The sequence below is a fragment of the Scyliorhinus canicula genome, chromosome 7 (assembly GCF_902713615.1).
Source record: "Scyliorhinus canicula chromosome 7, sScyCan1.1, whole genome shotgun sequence".
Lineage (NCBI taxonomy): Eukaryota > Metazoa > Chordata > Chondrichthyes > Carcharhiniformes > Scyliorhinidae > Scyliorhinus > Scyliorhinus canicula.
The window spans coordinates 22,517,692-22,525,140 of NC_052152.1; the positions used below are offsets into that span (position 1 = coordinate 22,517,692).

The 7,449-nt window shown below is 52.2% G+C and overlaps 1 pseudogene; it reads right to left on the reverse strand.

The window, feature by feature from the left end:
• Nucleotides 1–2,142: 2,142 nt before the first annotated feature.
• On the reverse strand, nt 2,143–2,732 carry LOC119968672 (annotated as a pseudogene).
• Nucleotides 2,733–7,449: the final 4,717 nt, after the last annotated feature.

Here is a 7,449-nt window from a genome sequence, read left to right on the forward strand (position 1 = left end):
ACGGCGGCGGCCTGCCAAAAACTGCCTCCCTGTAACCCTCCTCGCCACCCCTGGACCATCCCCCAGCAGGCCCCCCCAGCCCCGGCAGAAGCACCCCATGCCAGCGGAACACCCCCCCCCCCCCCAACCCCCCGACTGCGGTGGTGCGGCACACAGTCCTCAGCAGCCACATGAGGTCATTGAAAATTGAGAGGACACGTGCCCCACGCCATCCGTGACTCGGCCCATCCATGGACTTTCGCGTCATCACCAGCGCCGCGTGGAACATCATCGGAACCCACGAGAAAGTGTGTGAATCGCCGGGTCCGTGATGGACACCCGCAGTGTTGACAAGCTGCAGCCACACTTCAACAATACACCCCCCCCCCCACACACACACTGATCGGGGCCGAAAAGATGGGACAGGTTGTGCTGGAGCACCCATACAGCTGATGAGTCAGCTAGGGTCAGAGGGCACCCAGAGGGTGCCCGGGGGAGGGGGGGGGGGGGGCACCATGTTTAAAGCGGGCTGTCACTTGCATGCACAGCTGCATGGTTACCTTGCCGGCTGCGGTAATGGTGTGTTCCTATCTATTCTGACCCCACAGCCCACCTCCTGCTCGCTCCCCCCTCCCCCACTGCTCCCCCCAGCCCTGGCAGAAACTTCTCGGCCAGCAGCACGACTACTGGTGAAGTATGGCGGTATTGGACACTGTCCGTACGCCCCCTCTCTCTCAGCAGCAACCACTCCAGGTTCTGTGAGAGCAAACTTGGGCCGCGCCTTCTGGAACTCAGCCCATTGGAGATGGAGAATCGCGGGTGGGCCCACTAATGATATGCAAACGGTGTTTCAACTACGCACAGTGTGCATCGCATTGACACCATTTTCGAGGTGGCAGAGCAACGCGATTCAGCGTCAAGCTGACCTCTGTCGCGATTTCGATGTCGGGGGCTATTCGCCACCCGATCACACGCCCCAATTTCGGCGTTGGCTAACAGAGAATCCCACGCCCTCTTTTAACTTTGAGACCTCAAAAGAGTTGAATTTTTTTTCAAAAGCCTTTTTCTACCCATGCTGCAACCTTGGCCCTGACCTGGGACCTGCACTCTACTCTGCCTTTGGGCCATTATACAAAAACTCATTCTACAATAATGTAGGTTGTAATATCAGGGCAACTTCCCAGATTTTTCCTTAATCGTCTTTGAGGGATCACAGGGAAATTTCAGATTGATACTCTTGGATGGCCATTCACTTCCCTGGGGGTAGTGTGATTTTACAAAGTCATTTTGAAGGAAAGGACTTGCATTAATCTGGTGCCTTTCACAATCTCAAGGATTGAAAGAAGGTTCATATCTGGGATGTCACGGCCACACAAAATGTTCTGCAGTCGAATAAGTACTTTTGAGTGGAAATTTCTACCCCCACCACTGGTGGGTATCATGTTGGGTGGGGGCACATTTGTAGAAAAGACAGAAATCAGTTTCCCGTCAGTGGGAAATTAGTTTGGAGCTTAGTTCCCCTGGCTTTGATGGTAGGTTAAAGATGGGTCAAGTTTACTGTTGATCAAGGTCAGGAACTACATTTGCATTCATTTGCATCTCATGAATCTTCATTAAAAGGCCAAATCATCATAATTACAATTCCTCTTCAAATTCAATACCCCACCACTGAATAATTAGAACTGTCAAGGCGGCACGGTGGCGCAGTGGTCAGCACTGCTGGCTCACCTCGCCAAGAACCCGGGTTCAATCCTGACTCTGGGTCACTGTCTGTATGGATTTTGTACATTCTCCCTGTGTCTGCGTGGGTATCGCCCCCACAGCCCAAAAATGTGCAGGCTCGGTGGATTGGCCACGCTAAATTGCCCCTTAATTGGAAAAAATGAATTGGGTACTTTAAATTTATTTTAAAAAACTTTAATTCTAGTGAGCAATGAAAAGAGAAAACTCGAGACACGGTAAAGTAATAAATATGCTAGACACGGTTCAACTCACTAAAAAATGAATAGGCCTCCATGAAGCAAGCATTAAGCTCAAAACTAACACTATCACAAATGTTTATGCATGGTTATCTTGACACTAGATTTCAAAGTCCCACAGGCTGTTAGCGATTATTAAATTGTGCAGGCAGTGATTTTCCATTGAGCTGCATTTTCCGCTGGATCATTTCTCTTCACGCCATTGATTCTCCTTCCGTACCTGTGCTTCTTCTTCCTCACTAAAATCATTCTTGATGTTGAATGTTTTGCAAATTTCTTCAGGGGTTTATCCTTTAATCATGTTTGCCACGGTTTTGCAGGTTACATCTAGAAGGCCCTTGATGATAAGGTAATTTGCAGCCAGAATTAATTCGAAGAGTGTACCCTGGTCAACTTTCAGAAACTCTTGATCCCACACAGGTAAAACGTCAGTTCACCTTTCTTTGTTTTCATCATCCTCTGGTGGGGGAGGATCATCTCTGTGATCACGTTTTTCAGAATAGCAACATTCACATTTGGGAGGGGTACTGGATCATCATCACCTTCATCATCCATACCTAGGTGTCCCAACATGGTTTTGATGGTGATGGATTGCTTTGCTATTTCTACATCCACCTCAAAGATCACTCCATCTGAGCTTTGCAGCTTAATGGCAGGCTTTTTCTCGGCCTTGTTGGCGATCCCCTCCCCCGGCTCCTCCTCTTTCTCTCTCTTTTCTTCTCCCCCCCTCAAGCTCTGACGCTCACTGACTCGTGGGGCAACAGTGCTAACCATTGTATCACCATGCTGCCCAGCATGTGAATGTAAAAAGAATTGGGTACTCTAAATGTATTTTTTTTAAAGAACTGCCTGACCCCTGACGCCTGAGATGATGTGCACCTGATGAGCTTCAGTTGATCAACAACTTTGAGATACGTTGATGCCCCTTTCAACTTCCATTAAGAGTGTTGCTCAGAGATTTTAAGAACCTATATCAGAAGCTGCAACAAGATCGGACACATAAGAACATAAGAATTAGGAGCAGGAGTAGGCCATCTGGCCCCTCGAGCCTGCTCCGCCATTCAATGCGATCATGGCTGATCTTTAGTGGACTCAGCTCCACTTTCCCGCCCGAACACCATAACCCTTTATTCCTTTATTCTTCAAAAAACTACCTGGCCGGGATTCTCCAAAATCCCGGACAAGTGTTGACGCCGGCGTGAAGTAAACACCGGAGTGGTGTACTCCGGCGTCAATGGGCCTCCAGGCCCAGCAATACAGCGGTCTTCAGGGGGCCAGCACGGCCCCAGGGTGCAATGCGCTGCACTGGCGCCGAAAGGCGGCCCTGCACGGCCGCCGTGGGTCCACACATGCGCGCGACAGCCATCTCCGTGCTGGCGCATACGCGTGGTTGCCGGCACATCCACATGGTTGCTGCCTTCGCGCCGGCGCCGAGCAACATGGCGGAGACCTACAGCTGGCCAGCACGAAAAGGGGTAGGCCCCCTCCAGATAAAATTAAGGGGCAATTTAGCGTGGCCAATCCACCTGTCCCGCACATTGTTTTTGGGTTGTGGGGGTGAGACCCACGCAAACATGGGGAGAATGTGCAAACTCCACACGGACAGTGACCCAGCGTCGGGATCGAACCTGGGAGCTCAGCGGCATGAGGCAGCAGTGGTAACCATTGCATCACTGTGCTGCCCATCATGACATTCAAGGCACCACGCTTATAGTCAGGATAGAAATGCAAGGACTGGACCTCTATAGTTGTTGTAATCGCCACTAGAGGACAATCAACACAAGGCAGACTGTGGCAACGAGTACTTGGGTCCTTTTACCCTAATGAACACCCTTGTTGTGAATGCACAGTCACCCCTGAGGAGAAAGATCAGCCACCTGTCATCCACCCGGATGATATCTTCTTGCAAAGGATGGCCTTGGTATACAATGTTCAGACTGAGGGTAGGTTAAGGACCGGGGAATGCATAGCTGCTTACATATGCAGGAAGACAAAACAATGGGAACTACCATTGATTGCTGAATTGTATCAGTTCACAGAAGCAAGAAGTTGAGAACGCAAGCTGTGGGCCACGTTGCCTTCTTTGATGCAAACCAGGAGAGAAGGGCCCATTGCAGTTTGGCACAACTCAAGGATGACAATCACCCAAGGAAAAAGAACCAGCAAGGCCCCAGGAAGAACCAGATGCTGATGAGGAGGGACCAAATCCACAAAGACATTTGACACGATGAAGAGTGTACAGCTTAGAAATGGAGATGAGCAAAAGGCAGTGCCACAGATGCCTCAACTTGTCTCGGGTTATGGAACCTCAAATTTGCCACTTTCTCCATGAGGATCTCACATCTCACGGGCTGGGAGGGCATCCAATCCTGTTTACTCTTAAGGTTACCATCGCACTCAATGATTTATGCAGCAAATCCTTCAAGCACTCCACTGGTGATCTGTTCAAATCTCACAAAAAGAAGCACTCAACTGCATAGGGTAAGTGACTGATATCCTTTTCAGTAAATCTCACAATTACGTGCAATTCAGCTTGGATCAACAGACCTCAGTGCAGCAAATCAGGATGAGTAATAACCTTTCAAGAAGAATTTTCATGAGGTCACATAATGTGAGCCTCAAATACAGGGGTTACATGTGTCCAGGTATCATTTTCCTATAGGGGGTGTTAATGATGTAGAACTAAAGGCAATTTACTGTCATGAGATTGAATGAGGCTTCATGGAAATGAGGGACAAGATGGGAGATAACTGTTGTGGGCAGGGGTGTTCATTTTGGACCCTTGAATGAACACAGGACATTGCATTACATTGATTATTCATTCAGCTTGGAGACTTGGAGAAGAATAAATGCAAAATATGTTTTCCATTGCACATTCAGAATTTCCAAATTGTTCTTACCCTAACACTACGTCTAGGTTCAGCCCTGATATCTACAGCAGAACTGGAGGCAGCCTGCTGACTGGAAGGCCCTGTTGTCTGAGATGACCTTGGCAGGTCTCTCTGGACTTCCAAGGGCTGGATGACCCAACCTGATCTCAGGAGAGCATAGAAAGAGCAGGGGGTAACAAGAAAGCAATTAGGAGAGCAAAGAGGGGACATGCCAGGCTGGCAGGGGCATGCCAGGGTGATAGGCTGATATTGCCAAGATGCCCAGATGCTAGGTTGCCAATGCCAGGGATCGGCCCCGGGGCTGCCCTACCCTTAAGAGGTGGGGTGAGGGGGAGCTTGAGGACCCCCTCTAAGATAGATGGGGTGTTGGAGGGATCTGGAGCCCACGGTTGCGGAATTCAAGGGGGTTTGAGAGATTGCAGCCTCATTTAAAAATGGCGGCCCATTCTCCACCCATACTGACAAGCTGAGCTCACCAGGGCAGGAAGTGATGTAAGTGCGGCCTCGACGGCGTGTTCCCAACAGGGGGGGTAGATCCTGGGCTGGATTCTCCATTTTTGAGGCTAAGTGTTGATGCCAGCTGAGGACGTGTGCGGTTTTACATCAGAAAAAACGGGGCAATGCCTGCACCGATTCAGCTACTTTAAATGGGCTAGCACCATCGCCACTTGGAACACAATCAATTCCTTGTAAAATGGTTGCCAACTCTGCCAATGTTGTCTACCGCATACGCTGCAGGAAAGGATGTCCCGAAGCGTGGTACATTGGCGAGACCATGCAGACGCTGCGACAACAAATGAACGGACATCGCGCGGCAATCACCCGGCAGGAATGTTCCCTTCCAGTCAGGGAACACTTCAGCAGTCAAGGGCATTCAGCCTCTGATCTGCGGGTAAGCGTTCTGCAAGGCGGCCTTCAGGACGCGCGACAACGCAGAATCGCCGAGCAGAAACTTATGGCCAAGTTCCACACACATGAGTGCGGCCTCAACCGGAACCTGGGATTCATGTCGCATTACATTCATCCCCCACCATCTGGCCTGGGCTTGCAAAATCCTACCAACTGTCCTGGCTTGAGACAATTCACACCTCTTTAACCTGGGGTTACCCCTATCTCTGCATCTGCAAAGATTTAATTACCTGCAAATGCTCACATTCTAAGCATTGTCTGGCATCTTTGACTTTGTCTATATATATGTTTCTGGAACATAACTCTTCATTCACCTGAGGAAGGAGCAGTGCTCCGAAAGCTAGTGTTTGAAACAAACCTGTTGGACTTTAACCTGGTGTTGTAAGACTTCTTATTGCAAAATGGTGGCAGATATGTCGGGTCATTCATGAGGCTCACACGCCGCAGCCACACTTAAACAACCCATCCCCAGACACACACACTGCCCAGCCAACAAGATGGCTGGAAGGAGAGCAGAGAAATGGGTCAGGGATGCAGAGCTGGACACCATCGTGGACGCCGTGGAGGACAGAGGGACGACCCTATACCCCGGCCTGGGAGTAAGGCCGCCAGACGCTGCTGTGCCTGGGCACAGGTGGGAGAGGCGCTCAGCGCCGTGGCAATGTCGCCTGGACTGGCATGCAATGCCGGACGAAACTTCACGACCTTCTCAGGGCGGCCAGGTGAGTTGGCTGCTCCATGCCCCTGGCACTATCCCCTCCCCCTACACACCCATAACCCAGCCCCTCCCCTCCAGGTGACAGCCGAACCCTCACCCTGCCCCACATGCCAGGATCCATGCCATCCGCCATGGCCTGGTGCCCTCGCCACTGAGGCCACCATCTACCCAAACCCTGGGCTGCATGCGTCAGGCTGTCAAATGGTGTTATTGTATGTGTTTCCGCCCCCTACCCGCCCCCACCACCACCAGGGGAAGGCCGCGCACATCCACCAGGAGCGGGAGAAGACCAGAGGGGAACCAGCAGAACTGTGGCCCCTCACTGTTCCTGAGCAGAGGGCCCATGGTGCAATGTGATCACGGGCGAGCAAGTGAGGCCTCGCTGAGTATCGGTTGCCTATGACACATGTATGGGCACCCCCCCCCCCCCACCTCACCCCCCCCCCACCCCCCTAACCTCTATACCCCCCTCACCCCCTTCAATCCCTCCCCCACACCCCCATTATCCCCTCACCCCCCTCGCACCCCTCGCCCCCCCCCTCCGCCCCTCACCTCCAGGACTGGCAGCGCCAGGTGGAGGAGGGGCCTCAGGGGATGGCTCCGCTCGCACCCCCGTCCAATGGAGTAACCCAGGGGTCATCGGGCACCCTGAGGGAGGGGAAGGTGATCTGGCCTGTGCCCGTGACTCCCGCAGGTAAGGCGCCGCAACAGCACAGCACCTCGGACCCCCCCCCCCCCTCCTGTCCTTGGTGCACGTGGTGGGCAGTAGGCAGAACAGGGCGGTACCACGCCACTCGGGACACCCAAACAGCAGCTGGGCCCATCGAGGCTAGGTCGCCCCAGGAGTCGCACGCCAACGGGGACCCTTGTCGCAGGGTAGGTGTCAGAGCAGGCCGCCTGCACTGCTGCTGTACCAGCTGGGGAACCACCTAGACGTAGCATTAGCGCCCGTAACGCCAGAAGGTTAGACACA